This window comes from Pinus tabuliformis, chromosome 2_2, assembly GCF_031772625.1.
Source record: "Pinus tabuliformis cultivar Carrire ecotype Pingquan chromosome 2_2, CPIR1, whole genome shotgun sequence".
In the NCBI taxonomy this organism is placed as follows: Eukaryota; Viridiplantae; Streptophyta; class Pinopsida; order Pinales; family Pinaceae; genus Pinus; species Pinus tabuliformis.
Genome location: NC_142300.1, coordinates 957,151,095 through 957,175,372, shown reverse-complemented (window position 1 = coordinate 957,175,372; position 24,278 = coordinate 957,151,095).

Sequence of the window (24,278 nt, the reverse complement as noted above, 5' to 3'; positions counted from 1 at the left end):
ATTTCTGGAAAATGCCTTTTACAGAGAAAATATTTTCAGCAAAAAAATCAGCAAAACAGAAATTTTTCCAGCAAGCAAAACTTATCTGTTTTCAGCCCAAACGACAATCTGAAAACTGCTGGAAGAGCTGTACGGACCGTACGGATGTACGGACTGTACGGACGTACGGACCGTACGGACTGTACGGACGGCCGTACGGACTTGTACGGACAGCCCTCGGGAAAAGTGCAGAAAATCGCCTCCTCGATATTCGTGCTGAAAAATAATTTTTTCCACTATTTTGCTCACAAAAACTGCCTTTTTCTGCTTGTTCTTTATGCTGTTCAGATTTGCTGAAATGCTGCCTTGGTGTGTGTGCCAAACTGCTGCCTCTTTCTCCTCCTTGTCCAGAAATCTCCCTTGCTCTCTTGCTCTCCTTCTCCCAATCTGCTCATGAAAGAATGAATGATCTTTTCCTCCTTTTCCTCCCTTAACCCAACCCTAAATGACTTTTGGGTGATCCCTAAATCCAATGGCTGAAATAGATTTAGATCAATGGCTGAGATTAAATGCTCATTTAAATCTCACTTTCTATTTTTTAATTCACCCCACTTTAATAAAGACCCACTTAGTCATTTATTTCCAAAGTCACTTTTCCTTTCTAATTTTTCATTGACTTTATAAAGTCACTTTAAAATTAGACTTAGTAACTTTATCACTTAAAGTCACTTTCAAATTAGATTTAACTTTATAAAAATTATAAAGTTACTTTAGGAGAAAAATTAAATTCTTTTGGACACTTTTCCCTAGGCCAAAGATCAAAGCCTTAGGGAACCACCTGTCCTCCGGTACCAAATTTCAACATTCTACCGTCAGATCATCCGCCTAATGAACGGCCCAGATTGACTAGAAAGTACTATACTTTTAGAATGCAATTTTACAGTTGTTTTTAGCTTCAGGGGCGCTGCCCCCGAAACCTCCCGCCAGGGGGGGGCTCCCAAAGGTCGCAGCCACCCCCCTGGACCCCCCCTGCAGCGAATATTTTACGGGCGACGTTGCCGCCCCCATTTTGAACTGGTGTCCAATGTGGCGATACCTTTGAATATAGAAGATAATCAGGCTCCACACCCAACACTTTGATGCCACTCTTGAACATGGTCAGAAAGGTGAGTCGCAGAGGATTGACAGAATGTGGTCAATATCTCCATACCAGTGTCGTAACGAAGAGGTAACTGGAAATATGAAAGGAATACTTTAGCAAGCGTCGTGAAAACAGAATGAGATGCAGAGGGCTGATCTACATACCATTTTGCAGCGTCTCTAGTGAGTGTGCGTTGGAAGAGCCGAAGACGAATGGAGTCATTAGTTATGGAGTTGGACAAACACCACATGTGTAAGGATCAGACATGGTTGGTAGGATCCTCTCCAGCATTACCCTCAAACTTTGGGATTTCTGAGGGAAGCTTAGTTGGCATATAGAGCCAACTAGCATCATGGTGTATGGGGTTGTTTATCAACTCGTTAAAATATAGTAGACTTAACCCAACCATAAAGGGGAGCATGGGGATTGTCGAAATGGTTCTTGAGACTGTTTTTCTTGATGTGACCACCGGGATAGAACCAAATCCAACACAAAGTTGGGTTCCTGCACCAGCTATGGGTCTAGACATGGTGACTATATGCGGTGAAGGAGGCTCGGAATCAGATGAGGAATCAGGACCAGGATAAGAGTCGGTATGGGGACTCAGAGGGCTATGAACTCGAACTCGACGGGGAGGGGTAATATGCCCAAGTAGAAATTAGGGGTGAAGGCCTAATAATCTCCGCAACCAATGCCTTAGTGGCGCAATGGTGATAAGACACATGTGACACAAAAATGTTGGATGGAGATCAACAATATATCTGTGTCTCGATGTGGGGAGATAAATTTATTATGTTAAATCTTAGCTTGGCGGTGTAAACTAGACGCCCTTCACTTAAGGCGTGCTTGTGTGTGCAAGTGTATTAATTGATTAAGCCCATATCATGCTTGTAAAAAAGAAAAAGAAAAAAACTTGTTGAAAATAAATTGAAATTAATAACATAAAATGAACAACAAAACAATTAACTAAACCCCACCCAAACTGACTTTGCAAACACTACGCTGGTTAGTGGCTAAACTAATGGAAAATACACTGAAACGGTCAGGAGATTTAAATATCAGTGTGACTGGGATCAAGTGACACTAAGACGTTGGAAAGTGGTGCAACAACAACAAAAACTAGAGGGGAAGATCGTTGCAAAAAGATAGGGAGATGGGTGGAACACCTAGGGAAACCAATGGGACTCCAAGGCAAATGACCAAACAAGTTTAAATGTGAAATTGTGGATGGTAGCAACCTATCTTAATATATCTGAAACATAAGGGTATAGATCTGGAAAATGTGGCTAAAAGTGCTACAAAAACTCAAACTACTCACTTAGCTAAACTCCTCTTAGAAAGGTGGAAGTGTACTAGAAGCCCTAGGGGAGGCTAAATTTGAATTTTATGTGTAAATCATAGTGGATCAATGCCTAAGTGGGATGAGACAAAGGTCAGACAACCCAACAGACAACTCTCTGCAAAACCCAAAAACAAATCTCAGAAAAACCCTAAAACCCAGAAATCATAGGTATTGACCTATTTTCCTGTAGGGATCACACTTTTTGGGCTGATAAGTGCGCTTGGGCCTCTAGTTTTCACTTTTTGGGCCAAAAAGTGTAATTTATGCTCCGTGGATCTTGGTCAGCAAATCTCGGAAAAAGGTGTCGCCTTTGTCGTGGCTGGTTCCTATGACCTGCGAAAAAAACCAGAAAGCTTGTGGAAGTTAGAAATTTAATAGATCTAGGGTTAAAAAACTAGGAAACATTAATAGAATTGAAAAAAGAAGAAACCTTACACTGAAAACCAAAGGCCACCCAGGTTTCTCGATCTAAAGTATAAAACCCAGCGGAGTCTCCAATTTTGTTGTAGTGTTTTCTTCTCAAATATGTACGAAAAGAACCCACTTAAGATTGTGGATGACAAACAATCTCTACAATATAAATGACTGCTAAACATTGTATATCTACATCAAATGATAGAAAAAAAACTTGACAAAGTCTGGATCTATGCCATAATCATAGTTAAACAACAAAAAGAAAGAGTAATAACTTTAATCATCCAATGGAAACCAGATATATAAAGAATAATTTTATTATAACACCTGTGAAGGGAACAAATAGATGTTACCAATCCCCCTCTATGGGATGGGTTCTTGGCTATCCTCAAACTTCTGCATCAAACTTCTTCATCTTGTGTAGAGTCTCTCTCCTCTATAATGTGAAAACCCAACAAAAATATGGTGTGCGATAATGAAAATAAACAGAGTTACAACAGTGAGTGCGATAATGAAAATAATCAAAAGTGAATAATGAATGTAAAACCCTTCTATTTATAACAAAATATTGAGTTATCCTCAAATAATGAGCAATAATAAAATATTATTGATCCCATTCTTGGAATAACCACTTGGAATATTTTATTATATTTGTTTAGGAGGGAAAAATTATTTAAACTTTTATTTAGAAATAATAAATAAATAAATGATTTAATTATCATCTCAAGGAATTAGTTAAGGAATAATAAACAAATAAGGATTTATTTAATTATTTCTTAGGGATTTAGTCAAATTTGACAAAGAATAATAATTATTTAGTGATTAATTAATTATTCTTGGAGAAAAATAAGATAATTAATGATTTATCTGTTTATTTTTCATGATTGGGTCAAATATGACAAGGAATAATAATAAAACAATGGTTAAATTAATTAATCCTAGAAGAAAATCAAATAAATAGTGATTTATTGAATTATTATTCTTGGGTTCAACTATAAATTACTTAACTAAGGTGGTTTAGTAAGTAATTTCTCACAGTGAAAGCAATTTTACTATGGTAAAATTGGGTTTACATGACGTACTTTGATCCATCTAGCAAATTAGGCGAGATGATTGATTTTTTGGTGTTAACACTTTTGCTTCTAGAGGCTTCTAGCTTGTTTCTTTTTTCTTTCAGCACATAGAAATATAAAGGGAAGACAAATATCTGGAGATGACCAACATCAAGCTTGACACTTGTGAACACTCCTTCAGGAGGCTTGTTGTCCAATGCTTGATGAGAAACCTTGTTTTGAACATATACTGTAGTATTCGTTGCTTCACCCCAAAGGAACTTTGGAAGCTTTTGATCATGTAGCATGGCTCGAGCAGCTTCCACAATTGACATGTTCTTTCTCTCACCCACTCCTTTTTGTTCAGGATTACAGGGCAAAATAGTCTCCTTCTTGATTCCTTCCTTCTTGCAAAAATCTATGAACTTGTTTGAAAATTATTTTCCACCATTGCCAAACTTGAAGATCTTAATTTTCTTCCTCAAATGATTTTTGACCAAAGCCTTGAATTATTTGAACATTTTGAAGGCCTCATCCTTATGCTTCAAGTAATATCCATGTCTTCCTTGAGAAATCATCAATGAAGGTTAAGTAGTAAAGATGGAAACCAAGTGAATGTGCAAGCATTTTACCACATATGTCAGAATGAATGAGTTGGAGGATGTCGTTAATCTTATTATTACTAGAGGGGAATTATCCCCTTGTATTCTTTCCAATAGCACATCTTGGACATACTCCATCATGTTGAGCTTGAACATCAAGAATCCTAGAGGCCAAACTTTTAAATTTTGGAAGAGCTTCATAGTGGAGATGAGCCAATCTATGATATCACAACTTGCTTTGATGATTAGTATCATGGACCATTGTTGGAACAGGTCTTTCAGTGACTCTGTAGATTCCTTCAAATCTAGATCCCAATGTGAAAGCATCTCTCATAGGGGATCCCACAGGTCAAGTAAGAACTTTTCTTTTGATTAAGTTTCTTCCAAAGCATATATTGATACCAAATTCTTCTTCAAACCCAGCACATACATCACATCATGGAGAAAATTATATTCCCCAGAATTCAAATGAAATTTAATAGAACCAAAGCACTTAATAGGATGAGTGGACTTGTTTCCAAGAATAATCTTCAAATTGGACTCCCTCTCTACGAATCTAGAGAGAAACTCCTTATACACAAAGAAATGATGAGAGGCCCCACTATAAACCAACCAACTATCCCAAGTATCCAAAGGAGAGGAATTAGAAAGTGCATATATAGGATATATTCAGATTGATTAGCAACATTACTTTCATACCTAGAATTTCTGGACGTCCATTGAGTCAGGTGGTCTTCTTCATGATCATGTGGTCCATCTCTTCCATTTTTATCATTCATATCATCATCTCCTCTTCTTCGATATTTATCAAACATGTTATGGTTTCTTCTAGTATTATATTGTGGACCATTGTTTTTCTTAGGAAAATTTCAAGCATAGTGACCTTTCTTGTGAAAATTTTAGTATTTAATATGTGATGATTCCTTGTCTCTTCCATTCCTTCTATTCAAATTTGAAAGAGGCTTCCTTGAATTTGATGACCCTCCTTTTCCTTTATTTTTCTTGTTGTGAGTGATGAAATCAAACAGTCTCTCCTTCTTCATGCTTTTATGTACCACCTCTTGAGATTATCCTTGATTCTTCTTGAATGATTTTTCAAATGATCTCATCAAATGGTATGAAAATATTATTATTACTTATAGTGGTAATGAAGGTTTCCTAAATAGGAGGGAGACCTGTAAAAGTTACCACCACCAGGTCCCTGTTAGACACAGTTTCCCCAATTCTCTACAATTGATCTCTAAGACAATATATCCTCATAATGTAGGATTTCACAGACTCTCCTTTATGCATATTCATATCTTTAATTCAATATTTCAAGAATATGATTTCATTAAAATTGTTGAATTCACACATGATAGCTAGCTTATCATTGTCTCCTTGGACTTTTTCAAATTTCCAACATAAGCAAGTAAATGATCTTGTAAACCATCAGCTATAATTTTATTTACTTTTAACTCACCCTTCTCATATTTTTTTTGGTAGAAATGGGAGACATTTATGAAGGCTCGCGGACTTTTCCTTGAATGTATTCCAAAACATCATTGTCCTCGGATATGATTTCCAAACTAATCTTCCAGGAATCAAATTTAGATGAGTCACCCAACTTCTCATTTTCCTTGAAGTAAGAGGTATACATCTTGGCTTGATTATCCTAGCTCCTTCAACTTTCCAAAGATGTTTGCTTCAACTCTTCTCTCCTTTGGGATTTTCCTTCACCTTTCCTCTGATACCATGTTAATTTTTCATTGCTTTACACTATGTTAGTCACTTTTATCCCAATTAAATTCTTCAATAAAAATATTTTCAATAATAATCAATTCTTCCAATAATAAATAGTAAACAATGATAGAATAGTAAATGCAATGATAATAGGAGACAATAAACACATCAACAAGAGGCATTGATTTGGCTAAAGACCAGGGAAAAATCCCACAAGGGGGAAAACCCTTTGAAATTATGTTCTAATAGATTGTCTTTAAATTTTCAGTAGAGAGTACACAAATAATAATCCAAGTCAAATTTTGACTTATCAAAAGTATAACCAACCAAAAAATCCAAAATATGAGCCAATAGTACAATTTTGTCAAAGTCAATGGAAGCAATAGTAGAAAATGGTCAACAGTCAACAGCCCACCAAATGAACATTGTCAACAATAAAAAAATGTGGCTTGATTAGTTGGTCAAAGTGTTCCAAAAAATATCCCAAAACTCACCTCCAATATTGGTAAAAACCAAAGTCAAAGGTTGCAAAACCCTAGTTGTAGATCTCATGTCAACCACTATCAAAGTACTTAGAAAATCTTGATTTGTGTGCCCATAAATTCAACCCTCCAAAACAATCTAAGAACCTAAGTCAAAATGAGTCAAAACATGACCAAACTCCAAAAGTAAACCTAAGTCACAATGCTAATGAAAATCGGAATTCAACCTCATGTTGTAGCGGCTACAACCACCCTCCAAAATTTTTCCTTAGCTTTGTTTTGGAGCCTCCCTACCAACCATCCTTAGCAGCATGTCTTGCATTGTCAAGTACATGAACTTCAGTGGTTTTCTAGCAGCTTGTGCATGATAGATTGCTTCATTGCCCTCACAGGCTGCCACTCTGGACTTGGTTCAGTTGTTGGTTGAGAAGCTCCCTCAAGAAATTGCGCAATTCTGGAGGGGAACCATCCTTCCCTCTAGAAATTGCACAAATATGACTAGTAGTCTGCTGGGCCTAGAAACCGCGCAATCCTATCAAATAGTCTTCCCAATGAAAATTGTGCAATCTGGCCCAGAAATGCTACTAAATTGCGCAATTCTGGGTAGCAGTCAGCTGCTCCTCCCAAAACTTGTGCAATCCCTTTGGACTACCAACCCAACTTCCTCCCAAAAATTGCGTAAAAATCTCCTTTAGTCAAGCAGGTTGTTGCATGTGCCTTCAGGTTAACTGGTTCCACCCGAGACCGAGAAAACTTGACTTGCATGCATGGACTTATTTTTCCCAAAATTGAAAAAGGCGACATGCAAAAAGTATCCCTATATTTTAGGGAGCTATTTTTAGCAGCTATAGGTTACATGCAAAGATCGTTTTAGAAACTTTCCTCCAAGTGTCACGTTTTCCTTGATTTGTGGCATGTGCGTCATAGGCCTCAAACTTATTTATTCAACACTTCAGAGCTCATTCCTCACATTGATCTTGGAGCTCTGACATCCTAGATCATATCCAAAAGTCTTCGACACATCCAACTCAACTATTTCTAGGTAAGTTTGCTTAACTTTTCTTTAGCAACATTTTTGTCGCTTTGGTGTTTTGGTTTGTGTGAGTGTTGTTTTCTTGATTTTTGTGAATGATTGTTGTCATTTGCATGCATGTTATCTTGTACAAGCACCATTTTAGTTTTTATTAGAATCTCACTGTTGTCACATGCATGACACTATTTTGCATGAACGATCACCGATTCGGTGACTTGTTTCACACACATGCATGTTATTCCATTTTCTAAATCTTGCATTCAATGTTTTCATGCATGATCATTCACTCTTGCTTACACTCAGTATCACCATGCATTCACATCTTCATTTGCTTTCAGTTTCTCATCAGCGGGTCTAGGTGACCTTGGCCTGAACTCTCCCTCACCTGGACAGCATTACACAATTATGAGAGGGAAGGCTCTACCTTCCTCCCTGAAAATGTGCAATTTTGGCCAGTGACTGCCCTCAGGTCTTGCCTTGGGTAATTCTGAGAGGTAGTGATTGCTGGCCCAGAAAATTGCACAGTGCAGTCCCCTGGCCTACATCACTTGCTAGCTGAAATTGTGCATTATGAAATCCAAACTCCCATTAGTCCAGTCTGGATTGTGCATTGCGCAATTTCAGCAGTCAACCAGTCTCCCGACAGTCCAACTACCTTTTACATAGTTTCGGAAATCAGTCTCCCAAGCTCCCAGTGGAAATTGTGCAATCCTTGTCAGTCTATCCCCAGGTGTGTTTCATGTCATCCCTCAAGTTTTCTTTCGTTTTAACTAGCAAATTTCTTACCATGCATGCCACCATGTTGCCAGATACATCAGATGTTCATCCATCTCTCAACAGTTCAGAATCAATGGCCTCCAAGAGAGTAGGTCAAAGGACACTGACAAAAGCACAACTGGAGCAATAGTTGAGCGAGTGTCTACGAGTTTGCCGATCTATGAAGACACCAACATGATCGTAGACAAAGACATCAAGTTGAAATGGCAAGAGGTCAATGATGCATTCTCAAGCACATTTGGGGAAGATCTCGAATACTGCCAAGTCTATGTGGACATTCACAAGTCCGACTTATACCAAATTTCATGTAGCTATCCTACATTCCCATGCACAGACATGATACATTGGATTGTCGCGCACACTGATCCTGAGACGATGACATTGAGTAGTGTCAATGGGACGAAGATTTCTACCTTTGAGGCATAGGATTATCAATAGATTACCATTTTTCAAAGCCAATGATAACCATGGAGACACCCTTCAGCATACCCAGCAATAATGCCGACTCTAGGGATATCTTGAAGAACTGGGTAAAGGAGCTAGCCAAATTTAGGATGACACCCAACCAGATTTACAAGATGAAGATACAGTGGAAGGCATATCAATACTTAGTCATATTTTCATGTCACTTGCATCGGCAAGAGAGCTCAGAGACCTTCTCGCAGAGTTGGGTGAACGCATTGGACCAACTCGCCAGTGAAGGCAAAGCATGCAACTAGTCTGACATGTTGGCTCACAAGCTAAAGGAACAAGTCATTGGAGCTCGGCAGCCACCCAAAGGTCAGCAAGAATAAATATACATGTCTGCTTACATCTTGGATGCAATCTGTGCCCGTCAGTAGTTCCCGGGCATGAAGTGAGCATGGAAATTGGAGGAAACCTCTTTCAATAATTATTGTAAACTATTTTCTGAATGCAACTTTAGAGGAGTTATCACACAGTTGTCAGATCATTTTTTCACCTCGGTGTACAAGATGATATTTGAGCATGATATACCTTGCATGTTGAAGGCAGCAATGGAGGCACTGATCGACATAGCGGATTGGTATGCCTCACCATCCAGTACCATCATACGGATGTACAATGCGGAGAAGCCTTCGCATGTTTTGCCGAAGTTTTCCATGGACAAGCTCGTCATGCAAGAAGTATCATACCACATATCGGTAGGACTATCAGCTAGGCTGCACCAGAAGAATAACACACCTTGGTCCACTCTTTCTTTGTGGATTGATTTGTACGAGATATAGAAGCTCAAGCATGTGGATGTCGAAACAAAGGAGATCAAGAAATATCCTTTCGATGTCCAAATCTTCAATCTGTATGACCCACATGGTATTGTGAAAGATCACTGCATGAGAGTACAGTTTCAGTGGATTCGTGGGGCATGTCATTGGGTAGAGGAAGACACATGGAGATATTGTTACAACTTCTCTAGGTACGATGAACTAGTCGGCATCATTATGGAATGGTTAGTGAAGTAGTGTGGAGCAACATCAAGGAGAGAAACAGTAGAGGTAAACATACTGGTGTGCGACAAAGGCAAGAGAAAGATCGTCGACAGTGCAAAGGTGGAACAAGGCTGCAATTTCAGAGCAGACCCACTTGTGCAGAAAGAATCTTTGGCAATAGAGGCGAAGAGGCAACAATGCGACTGGAGGGCCGTGCTAAGGCAGAGAGAAAAATAGATGATGGAGGAAATAGTGGAGTTGTATGATTTGTAGGAGCAAATTTGGAAGGAACAAGAACTGCATAGATAGGAGAAGGAAGTGTAGAAAGAACAGGTACAACAGGGGGTGAAACATATAAAGACAGATGAAATTGTGCCTGTACAGGTACTAGACTCATTCGAATAGCTAGCACCAAGCAGAGAGGGTGAGCAGTCACAGGAGAAGGACTTCGCTCAAGTGATTGAACAAGCACTTGAGTAGATGGATACGGATATGGAGCAGCAAGAGTTAGAGCAAGACATCGATCTCATGCCTTATCACTAAGAGGTTGACCCACCAACTTCACTAGATCCAGAAGGGAAGAAAGTCCCAAGTGACCAAGAAGATACTGAGATCCTTGGAGACAATCCAGAAGGAGAGATGCCAAACACATCATTCAACGAATCACAACATAGAGTTGTGAAATCACACAGAGTTTCTACTCTGGATGACAACACATCTCTTGCGCAGTTTGAAGAATGAATGATTGTGTTTGACGTGCGTAAGCATCTAGTAGCATTGGCCAATGCTACCAGAGCATATGTTGAAGCCAATAGCTCGATTGTTCTCTTCTTGCTAGTTGAGAACGAGTGAATGGCTAAGGATTTACAGATATCTAAGCAAGGAGGAGAACTGATTATAGCATCTACCCGAGCAGAGTTGAAGAAGGCAATACTGGATGAACTATTGTCCCTTGAGATAGTCATGCAGGCATTGTATTCTAAGTTTGGTACCATTCATAAGGCAGTTTTCCATCTCAACGGTTGGCAAAAGCGATGTGCTAGGAGAGCACATATCTTGTCAAACATGCATCCTATTTTCAACTACAAGCAAACATGGACAATGAGATATAAGGGAGCCATGTTACACTTGCCCAAGATGATGAATCCTAGAGCAGTTGAGCTGAAGGCACACATCCAGAGTCAAATCTGGAACTATGAAGATCTCACATAGCTCATCACTAATTTGTAGGCTTCCCATGCATGGGTAATTAGGAGTATGAATGTTGTTGTGCACGCACATTCAATCTCATCTATTGGGAGACTCACTGAGGCAAAGATGAAGGCACAAGTCTGACTAGAACTTGACTCATACTTTGATGAGTTGATGTGCATAGCACCCAACGCGGACTTGGTGATCAGTGCAGACGCCATGCATCAGTATTTCGCTGGTTTGACTGCACTCAAGACAATGATGTGCATTTTATTAGGCGAGTTAGACAAAGGAGCTAGAGTAGTGTGCCCGGATGCAACGGAGGCAAGAGTTCATTTCCAAAAATATGTCACCACAGAGTACACGAACACCATCATGGACTAACAAGCTTGGCATAAGCTCGCCACCATCGACCATCGTGAGGATGTCGAAGAGTTGGTATTCCCGCAGTTGTCTGAATCATAGTGACGCCTTGCATGGATTGCTCAAGCCTATTTTGTCTCACATGGGTACATGTGCATATTGTATGTAACGTCTTGTCAAGTGGAAATTCAAGTGTCAATAGTTGGATGTAACAGTCATAGATTAGTTGAAGAGTCATGAGGATAGATGAAAAATCATAAAGGGGAATGTCAAGGGTCACCCCACCCTTTGCTATATATAATCCCTCATAACTCATTGTATAGGATTTTGGACAACCAAGTTTTCGATAGGAGTATCTTAGAGAAAGCTTGGATAGTATTGTAACAAGCCTTGGCTTCTCCACTATGCAGAGCTAGTATATCTCTTTGGAGGAGCAGGCTGCAATGGCTGTAATGTTCCGCTGTCAGAACTAGTGGTTGGTCATGGTTGTATTGTATGGCTGGAACTTTCACTTCTTAATATAACAGAGCCAACAGGTTTCATGCATATGTCATATTGAATTTCATCTATCTTGTTTATTGTAAATGATATATGTATTTGTTTGCTTATGCATGTGTGTATAGAGTATTTCTATATATGTATGTATGAAGCTTATTGAAATGTGTTTTTGGTTTAACCATCACTTTGGATTGCTAGCTTACTTGCCTTCTACTTTGTGATACATATTTTCTCGTGTGTTCCCTTCTTAACTCCATGCTTTCACAGGTTTCCAAAGGGCACACTCACCTCACCCTCCATGTTTTAGAATCATTAATGCACCTTCCTTGACTTGCTATATATGTCACACCCTTGCTACCAATAGGGACATATTACTTGACTTTAAATGCAACTGTGGTCAAGGCGATATTGTATGACCCACTGTTGGGACTCCTACACCAAACGATCTGAGGTCTAGTTGGGACTTCTTATCAGGGAGATCCCCTGACATGTTGGTGAGTCCAACAATGTCAACATTTTTGGTGCTAGGAGGGCCATATGACAAGTTGTGTCCTCTCATCCTATTTTGAACCTTTTCACATCTATCATGGATTCTATCAAACTCATCCCTCCATGATGTCTTTTGCATGTTAACCTCTCAACATCACGAGGGAGTTTTTTTATCTCTTGTCTTAATTCATGTATAATGGTAAAGGTGAAGTAGCCTGACTTGAGTACTTAGAGGACTTTTATGTATTCCTTGAGAATGCAGATGGGTTCTATGCAGAAGAGGTCAGTTTTATACTATCATACACACTTCACGAATCCCCACTATGATGGTGTTGGAGTCTACCTCCTAGAAGTGTGCACTTAGTTGACCAGTTATGTGATCTCATTGAATCTACTTTCCATAATTTTGATCCAAAATCTCTTGAAAAAAATTGTTACAACAACGGAAGGCCCTGCATGAATCGCCTATGGAATTTTGGGAACACTTCTATGTGTTGCATTTTCAAGCTTTGAAAAGTCAGATGAAATTTCCATATCTTTGGGACAGATTTGAATACTGTCTTAAAAAATCATTCAATCCCAAGAAGGAGTTCAAGCCCAAGCCCCACTTAACATACTTCGGTGATGGAGTTGCGCAGTCACAGATGGACATGGTCCCTGTCGCAAATGATTGTCTGCCATCCACTCATCAAATAGATACACCACTACAGAGTGATGACGGGGAATAGGCACACACATCCATTCAACTATCACATCCTCCCAACATCACTCCTCTCAATTTTCGTGCAGATTTGATTACAAAGCCCATGGGTTGTCACATGACTGTTTTACCTCAACCTCTATCTTCATGTTCTACTAATCCTCCAAATTACACTGTCTTGTGTTCTTCTGTTCCAGCCTCTACACTTGTTGTGAACAAGGATCAAGCTATTGAAGGAGTTGGTGTTCCATAACCAACCTGCGCTGTCATTCATGAAGAGTATGATTGGGAGCTTGAGCATCAATCCTCGGAGAAGGATGATTCCCTTATGTCTAAGCCTCCATTTTTTTCTGACATATTTGGTGGTTATGCCATCCATGATTCGCATGTGTATCTCTATATACGAATGCACCCATTATTGATCATTCGTAGAATACACCGAATGCTAATCCATCATCCGACAACAGAGAGGATAAATTATTCGTTGAAAATCTACCTGATTTTTCATCTACCTTTTTCAGAAATGCAGAGGGTGAATTTTTCCACTTCTCATCTACCCCTCAGTTTGATTCATCAGATCATGAGGATGTCGATGAAATAATTGATTTTTCTAATCGTAGTTGTCACGATCTATTTACTCTCATATTCGATCTCAACGATGATTGTATCACAGTTGATTTTCCGAAGCCACTTGTTTATGATGATCTATCTGTCGACGAAGTCGAAACCCCACAAATTGGTGAGGCACTTTAGCCTGAGCTGATGGTTATGTCAGGACCTCACTATCTTGAGGTTGGTTTCACTTCTGACCAGGAAATTTTTGAAACACCCAAGGCTCCTCATCACTCATCTATATGCATGAAAGGTCAATCTCACACATAGATTATGCTACCTCCACTCGAACTACATGATCTCATCGCTCATGCATTGAAGGAATCTTACATAGCAGGCACGCGTGCATGACGCAAGTCATCTTTGTTTCTTTCATTTGCTTGCATGTCACAATAAAGAGTATGCACATAATTAATAGCTACACGTGGTGCCGCATAGCACTATGATAAGTCCATAGATTTCATGTCATGCACTTGCACTCATTTTCTATGGACACATTTAAACTTGGAGTGTGTTGGTCTTCATTATTATATCTTCCATGTTTTTGGGTTCGCACAGATGTGCTGTTCCTAAACCATGACTTCACCAACATGGGTCAAACAATGTGCTGGTGGCTACATTGGAAGTATCACTTCACGTGATGAGGCCCATGAACTGTTATTTTAGGAGTAGGAGTAGTGTTTTCTTTTGGTTTTTTTGCTTGCATGTATGTTTTCTTCTTAACTTAAATGTTTTTTTTCTTGCATGTTCCTTTCTTACTTGCTTTGCTTCCACATTTTCTCTTGCTTTCACTTTGTTTTGTGTTTGTTTGCTTGTTTACATTCATAGGTTAGTTTCACATGAAACAATGTGCGACTCTTGAAACAAGCTGGGTAAAGTACAAGAGGGATTGTGTAGTTATCAATACTTGGTTATCTGTCATCCTACCTTTGTATGAAGAACTTGTTTTTTTAATTCCATGATACGACAATGGAAAATACGTACTATTCAAAGTGAACCTTGGTGAAAACACAATGCTTGTGTGCTAACTAGTGTCACCTACTCTCGTTAGTTGTTTTTTGGTTAATCCTTGTTATCTCATTCAAGTAGAGTAAGGTGAGGGAGAAAACCTTAACAAGCACGTCAGAGGTATATATAAACTTATTCTCTGAAGGAGTAACCTCTTTTGCTCTTAATAAGTCGGGATCCCTCTTTTGCCTTTGAAATGAATAAGTGTTATGCATAGTTACGAAAAAAAAAAATGAAAAAGTGAAATTTTTCGAAAAAAATGAAAAATAAATAAGGCAAAAGAAGAGAAAGGCTTGCTGCGCAGAGAGGTGATGCAAGTAACTCTGTTGGGGTACTTACCAGGTTCGATGGCAGCAGAACGATGCTTGTGTTCCTGTTTGACTCCATTGGGGTATTGACCAGGCCTTCTGGCAGCAGAGCAACACTAGATATGAAACTGAAAATATGACGACCATACTGCTTATGCACCAATATACCCCTCACCCTAGTCAAAACAATTATGTTGACTTGGCTTGGAATGTGTGTTAACCGACCAAGGGCTTGGCAGAAGCTACATCCTACAATCAATCAAGTGTGGAAACCAAGCGAACAAAGAACTGAACAATACTTCTAGAGGTGCTAGACTTTCTTTTCATGAACAAGGTCCAATCAGAGAGCTGGAGTTCTACCAATGTGTCAAAAAGTGTTGTAGTGGCTAAAACCACCCTCCAAAAGTTTTCCTTAGCTTCGGTTTGGAGGCTCCCTACCAACCATCCTTGATAGCATGTCTTACACTGTCAAGTACATGAGCTTCAGTGGTTTTCTAGTAGCTTTCTAGCCTATGCATAGCTTGTTTCACTCCCCTCACAAGCTACACTCTGAACTTGGTCCAGTTGCTGGCTGAGCAGATCCCTCAAGAAATTGCACAATTCTAGAGAGGAACCAACCTTCCCTCTAGAAATTGTGCAAATCTGAATGACAATCTGTTGGGCGGAGAAACTACGTAGTCTTGTTAAAAAAGTATTCCCAGTGAAAATTGCGCAATCTGGCCCAACAATGCTACTCAGCCCAGAAATTGTGCAATTTTGGGCAGCAGTGAGCTGCTCCTCCCAAAAATTGTGTAATCTCTCTAGACGGCCAGCGCAACTTCCTCCCAGAAATTGCACAAAAATATACCTTAGTCAAGTAGGTTGTTGCATGTGCCTTCAGGTTCATCGGTTCCACCGGGAACAAGAAACATTGACTTACATGCATGGGCTTCTTTTTCCAGAAATAGAAAAAATAAACATGCAAAAAGCATCCCTATATTTTAGGGAGTTATTTTTAGTAGCTAGAGGTTAAATGCAAAGATCGTTTTAGAAACTTTCCTCCAAGTGTTGCTTTTTCCTAGATTTGTGGCATGCGCATCATAAGCCTCAAACTTATTTATCGATGCTTTAGAGCTCATTCTTCACATCGATATTGGAGCTCTCACATCCCACAACACATCCAGGAGTCTTCGACACATCCATCTAAGCTATCTAAGCCCACTTAACTTGTCTTTTGTAGCATTTCTATTGCTTTTTGTTTTTTGGCTTGTGTGAGAGTTGTCTGCTTGATTTTTGTGAGTGCTTGTAGTCATTTGCATGAATATTATCTTGTACAAGCATCGTTTCATTTTTCATTAGCATCTCACTGTTGTCACATGCATGACACTATTTTGCACGAACAGTCTCAGATTCAGCGACTTATTTCACACACATACATGTTGTTCCGTTTTCTAAATCTTGCATTCATTGTTTTCATGCATGATCATTCACTCCTTCTTACACTCAGTATCACCATGCATTCACATCTTCATTTTCTTTGGGTTTCCCATCGACAGGTTTGGGAAACCTTGGCCCTGACTCTACCTCACCCGGACAACATTGTGAAATTCTGAGAGGGAAGGCCCTTCCTTCCTCCCAGAAAATGTGCAATTTTTGCCAGTGACTTCCCTCCAGTATTGCCTTGAGAAATTATAAGAGGCAGTGACTGTTGGCCCAAAAAATTGCGTAATGCAATCCATGGTTTTACAGCACTTGCCAGCTGCAATTATTCATTACGCAATCCTAGTTCCCAGCAGTCCAGTCTGTATTGCACATTGTACAATTCCAACAGTCAACTAGTCTCCTGATAGTCCGTACTACCTTTTACGTAGTTTCAGTAGTCAGTCTCCCAAGCTCTCAGTGGAAGTTACGCAATCCTTACTAGTCAGTCCCCAGGTGTGTTTCATGTCATCCCTCAAGTTTGCTTTCATTTTAACTGGCATATTTCTTGCCATGCATGTCACCATGTCGCTAGATACAGTAGGTGTTCGTTCGTCTCTTAGCAGTTTAGAATCAATGGCCTCCAAGAGAGCAAGTCAAAGGACACTTGACGAAAGCGCAACTGGAGCAGCAGTTGAGCAAGTGTTTATGAGTTTTCCGATTTATGAAGACACCAATTTGATTGTAGACAAAGAAATCAAGTTGAAATGGCAAGAGATCAATGATGCATTCTTAGGCACATTTGGGGAAGATCTCGAAGACCGCCAAGTCTATGTGAACATTCAAGTCTGACTTGTACCAAATTGTTATGAAACCAGCTCAAAAAAAGATAGAATGGGTAGATCAACGCCTTAGAATTCAGCCTCTTCGTGGGGGCAACCTCCTTTACATTACATAAATGAACAATTCTTGGACGATTCAAATGACAAAACCTCCTTTCTATATATATGAGTCTAAGGAGTCACAATATAACCCAGGCAACCTAACAATAATAATATAAAGCCACAAAAATAACAATAGACGGATTCTATGGGGCACAGTAATAACAATATGGGGACAATAGGGGCACAACAATATTAATAAGGGATACAACTACAATAGTAATGGGGTAATCACTAGTATTATAGGGACCTAACATGCCCCTCTCCTTCATAAAAGTGTTGTCTTCAACGCTTGAGTAGTTCTGGATGCTTATGTATAAAATTTTCATCCTCCCATGTGGAATCTTCAATGGATAAGTTCTTTCACTTGATAAGATACTTCGAAATTGATTGATTTTGTAGCTTTCGAGTTCTTGTTTCTATGACTGCTTCGGGTTCCAATATAATTTTTCCTTTCTCGTCAAGTTCTGGCAATATTGTTTGAACTGGGAGCTTTCGCCTATAACCTTCTTTAAACATGAAACATGGAAAACTGGGTGCAATAGAGAAGTTGCAGGAAGCTCCAATTTGTATGCCATAGTACCAATATTTTGCAACACCTTGTATGGACCATAATACTTTGGTGATAATTTATTATCCTTCTTAGCTTGCTTGAGGGACATTTGCTTATATGGTTGTAGCCATAGGAATACCCAATCACCTACATCAAAACTTCTTTCATTGCGATGTTGATTTGCCTGTTGTTTCATTCTATTATGTGCCAACACGAGGTTATCCTTTAAGAGTTGGAGGACTTGTTGTTGATGTTTGATGTCATGTTCCACTATTTGAACCTTAGAATTTTCTCTTAAATATGATGTGATGGATGGTGGTTGATATCCTTAAAGTGCCATAAATGGCGTCATTTTTGTTGTTGTATGGAAGGAAGTGTTATACCACCATTCAGCCCGAGGCAACCATTTGACTCATTGTGTCTGTTTATCAGATACAAAGCAGCGAAGATATCCTTCCAAAAATTTGTTTACTATCTCAGTTTTCCCATAAGATTGAGGATGATAAGATGAGCTATGACCTAACTGAGTACCAAAACAAGAAAATAACTCTATCCAAAAATTTCCAGTGAAAATGGGATCTCTGTCACTTACAATAATCTTTGGGTTTCCATGTAGCTTTTTAATTGCTTCCATAAATGCAGTAGAAACTGTATTGGCTTTAAATGGATGTGATAATGCACAAAAGTGTGCATACTTGGTAAGTCTGTCAACTACCACCATGATGACACACTTTCCCTTAGACTTGGGTAAACCTGTGATAAAATCCATTGAAACCTCCTCCCAACGTTGGCTTGGAATGGATAAAGGTTGTAATAGAGCTGGTGTCTTAATTGTTTCAACTTTATTTTGTTGGCAAACCAAAAATTCCACCACAAACTTTTGAATATCCGATTTAAGGCCATCCCAAAAAAATTTCCTTCTTAACCTTGTGGTAAGTTTTTAAAAATCTTGAGTGCCCTCCTAAGGGAGAAGTGTGCAATTCCATAAGAATATTTTGTTTTAGTTGGGAATTCTTAAGAGGTATAAGCAATCTTTGTACCATAACGAATCATTTTTCCAGCTAAATGTATCAGATGTACTGGAATCTTGTTTTAACTTTCGAATAAGTGCCCACACTTCTTCATCATTTTTCCATTCCTCCCTTGCTCCGTTTATCCAATCTAGTTGGATAATAGAAATGGCGCACAACAATGCTTCCACATCCTCATCCTTTCTTGAGAGTGCATCTGCCACCACATTTTGCTTCCCTTTTTTGTAGATGATTTCAAAGTCATAACCCAACATCTTTGTGACCCACTTTTGTTGCTCTTCAAAGGATAATCTTCGTTCTAAAAAGTGTTTAAGCCTATCATGATCCATTTTTACCTTGAAGTGTCTTCCCATTAGGTAGGGTTGCCATTTCTTAAGTGCATGGATTATTGCCAACATTTCCTTCTCATAAGTAGCTTTGTGTAAAAACTTTCCCTTGATTGGATGACTTTCAAAAGCAATGGGTCTTTCATCTTGCATTAAAATATCACCAATTCCATTTCCTGAAGCATCACATTCCACAATAAAGGTTTTTGTGAAGTACGGTGTAGCTAAGACCAGTGCTTGGCACATTGCCTCTTTAAGATGTTCGAAGGCCTTTGTTGCTTTTGGAGTCTATGAAATGCATCTTTCTTCAATAATGTTGTTAGAGGTGCTGCTATTCTCCCATAATTCTTAACAAACTTCTGATAATACCCTGTCAACCCGAGAAATCCTCGCAGATGCTTTATGGATGTGGGGATTTTCCACTCCTTAATGGCTTTAACTTTGCTAGGGTCTACCTTAATTCCTTCATGAGATACAATATGAACCAAATATTCCACCTCTTGTACTCCAAAGAAGCATTTGGATCTTTTTGCATATAATTGTTTCTCCTCCAACAGTTGTAGTACCCTATCAACATGTTCAACATTATCCTTCCAAGACTTGTTGTAGATTAGTATATCGTCAAAAAATAATAACACAACTTTTCTAAGGAAGGGTTTAAAAATGGAATTCATCAAACCTTGAAATGTAGAAGGTGCATTGGTAAGGCCAAAAGGCATGACCAAAAACTCATAAGACCCTCATGAGTTCTAAATGTTGTTTTCGGAATGTTTTCAGTCTTCATTCTGATTTGATGATATCCTGAACAAAGATCCAACTTGGCAAAGTAAATTGATCCATGCAATTCATCCAGTAATTCATCAATGACAGGAATGGAAAACTTATCTTTAATAGTGAGCATGTTGAGCTCCCTATAATCCAGACACATGCACCATGATTCATCCTTCTTGTTATAGACACTTTTGGGCACTACAACCCCAATCCTAAAATGTCCATAAACCAAGGGCTCCTAAGTCCCTAAAATTGTTGTTCCAACCCCTAAAAGAACAAGGTCAACTGATTGCATCATCTCCCAGAAGTTCTCCATGAAAAACTACTCAGAACTGGTCAAAACTAGACCATCTCACCTGCTCCATGTACAAAGTGTGCTGCATCCCACCTAAATACACATAGAGGGTGCGATGCATACTGAAATTCCCTTCTATGGGGTGCGATGGGCAAGAATGGACAAATGGCAGAGGCAATGTGTGAGGTGGAAAATCATGGAATCTTCCAGAAACTTCTCATGTGACACTTGCCTCCCTGAATTCGCCCAGGGATGAGTAAGAGATCATCATTCTCCAAGTGGAATCAAGAACTATCAGAGAGAGGACACTAATAAAACCCAAAAATTTGACTCACCCCCATTGCAAACATCTATATATGGATCCCTCATCCCAGAGGTCCAGGGGCTGGAATTTTGTATCTTGTGAGGAAGTGTTGTTTGAATTTCCAAAACTTTATCTAATTCGATGGAACAATAGAACTTCTAACCTCTTGAGCCTAGAGCTCGGCGGAACTACTAGCCTCAAAATGTACCTCGACCCTATATACTCTAGATCAATCTCGATCTATATTGACACAGAGCCTTGGGTGGGAATATGCTTACCTGGGGGGCTTGAAGCCATGGTCTTCTTTCTTGTTGCAACATCATAGTGTTGGGTGATCTAAGCTTTTCATGAGGTGAAAAAGGGCTTCCTGCTGAGAGGATGATGCTGGGTCAGAACAATTGGTTGTAATCCTCCCTGCTTTTTCTTGATATCAATAAAGCTATTCAAGTTTTCCTCCATATTCTTGCATATTTTATGATATATGTTTATGTGTGGTCAATATACGTCTAATCTTATATTTTTTATGCTAGTAGATCTCTGTTCTCATATAGCATTGTGCTGCTTTGATTCCACAGGTGCTCTTTGAAGCTGGGCTGACGAGGAAGCAAGCGGCGAGGATCTATCAGAAGGGAGAGGAATCAAGTGAGGAACCAAGCGCAAGATTGAGGTTGGTGTCCTCATTCCCCTCTTATCTATTTGTCATAAAGGAATATGAAAGTAGCTTTACTTTGTTTGTTTCTAAGGTAGCTACCACCCTTAGTGGGACTATCAGTTCTGCATAGACACTAGATTTCCCGGTAACACTTCTTGTGCACCAATACTACTAGAGCAGAGAAAGAACTTTGACTAGGTTGAATTATACCAGCCTCTAGCATTTCTGCAACCATACATTCAATTTCACTCTTTTGGGCATAGGGATATCTGTACGGCCTGATGTTTGGAGGAACACTTCCTAGGATCAGATGAATAGCATGATCATGATCAATAATAGGTGGGAGACTTTTGGGAGTCTCAAATATCTTGGAATGATTGTCCAAGACTTTTTGGAGATCTGGAGAAATACATGATTCCAATGTGGAAACATCTAGCGAACATAATTGTGCAATTACACATGTTTGTTCCTTTTTAGAAGCTTTGTCATACCGTTAGAGCTGATTATCTTTCCCAGTTTCCCTGCAATACCCTTTAATTCAACTTCCTTTTCTTCCATAGAAAATTTCATGAAAAGTTCTTGAAAATTAAAAGCTATTATACCCAAGGATTGTAGCCATTGGACTCCTAGTACAACATCAGCACCTCCCATTGGAATGGAAAGCATTGGGCTAGTCAATACATATTCTCCCATGGATAGCTTGATATTATGGCACTTTCCAGAGCAATTTATCGTTCCTCCATTTGCAACCATCACTTGACACTCTGGTGTTGGATATAGGAAGCAATTCAATTCTTTTGCTATCTTACAATGAATAAAATTGTGGTTACTTCCTGAATCAATAAACACTATTACCTTTTTCTTCTTGATTTGTCCTTCTATCTTTATGGTTTGAGGAGTGGTAATTCCATCCAATGCATTACAAGATATGGTCGGATTCATTTCTTCTTTATCTAGGCTTTGTTCCTGGAGTATATCCTCTTCTTTTGACCTTTCTTGCTCCTTTTCTTCTTCCTCTTCACAATCGATGTAGAATAATTTCTTCTCAACACACTTATGACCTTTACTGTATTTGCTATCACAACTGTAACAAAGCCCTTTTTCTCTTTTTTCTTCCAATTGTTGTGGTTTCAACCTTATAGGTTGTGGAAGACTAGGGGTAGGTTGTGGAAGACTAGGGGCTACAACACTTCCATCTTTATAGTTGTGAGTGGTATGCTTCTTGGTTGCCATAATTTTGCTTTCCATTTTTCTTGCTAACTTGAATGCCTTCTCTAATGAATTAGGTTCCCAAAGGCGAACATCATGTTGGATATTATCCTTTAAAGTCCCTATGAACACATCAATCCTATGCTCCTCTGGAATATTTTTTACCCTTATGTTCAATTTTTGGAACTCGTCAATGTGCTCCATTATTGAACCCTTTTGTTTGAGACTTATCAATTGGCTAAAAAAAGTTTTGCTTTTTGTATCCTCATAATGTGCTGTCAATTCTTCCATAAAAATTTCCCAAGTGATAATTTGTTTACGAGAGAAAAGCCATTGATACCATACAAACTGATTTGGTTCCAAATATAAAGTTGCAATACGTACCTTTTGTGTGTTTTGCACATTATTGAAATTGCTCCATTTGTAATATCCATGTTGTAGGATCCTTGCTATCAAACTTCCTAATATCAATTTTTGGAATATGATGGGTCTTCAATCCAACATTAGAGTCTATGAAATCATGATTAACATTTCTCTTGTTCTCATCATGAGTTTCCTTTACTACCCTTTCACCATTAGTAGGCATTTCTTGTAGAAAATTTGTCAAATCTATCTTCAAATCTTCCATGTCTGTCTTCAAATCTATAGTCAAAACATCCATCTTAGCTTCCATGCCCTTTATCTTAGATTCCATGCCATTTATCTTAGCTTCTGTTAGCTTTTGTGAGAGTGACATTTGTTGCACTTGGTCTTGTAATTTTGATATATCATGTAGCATTTCTTCCTCTTCTTCATGATTCATGCTAGTGTTTTCAGGTTGCTTACTAGGTGTTTGCATTTTCTTTCCTTGGGGCATCAATTATTGATAATAATGCTCTACTATTCCCTTTGAATTATTCAAAATATTTTTTCAAACCAAGCTTAACAAAAAAATTTAAAAATTCTACACACCTTTTTTCACTTTGTAGGAGCTCGATATTGCCTCTGATGTATCTCTGTAACTTTGGATCATCTAGTTCTGAAATTGTGACCTACAGTATCCCTCTATGTCCTATTTCCAATGCCACTAGTCTGATCCAAATTGGATTCTCCAAGGAATATCTATGACAAATCTCCCACAGTGACCTGATCATAGACTAGTTCAGTAGAGCGAACTTGTACGGCGTGCCACGAGTCACTGTTTTGACCTTTTTCTCTGAAAAATATATACAAGAAACTACAGTCTGTCCTCTTTCTATAACTTCTTACAAAATTTCAATCCAATGCTTAGAGAGAAAGTTATGATGATTTTCCCCAGGTCACCTATTTGGAATGTAATTCAGGAGTCTGCAAAAAGACCAACTTCCTTAGATCATATCTCCGCAAATATAATGCGAAAAGCTCTGAAATTCGGACCCGAGGTTTAGTGAGATTTATTCTTAAATTGGTTTTATTTTAGCTTCTGAACCATCGCCAAAAAAAATTATATTGAAAATTCCACCATCACCTATTTGGAGCAGCAAAGCCCTAGAATCCAAAGCTCTGATACCAAATGTTATGAAACCAGCTCAAAAAAAGATAGAATGGATAGATCAACGCCTTAGAATTCAGCCTCTTCGAGGGGGAAACCTCCTTTACATTACATAAATGAACAATTC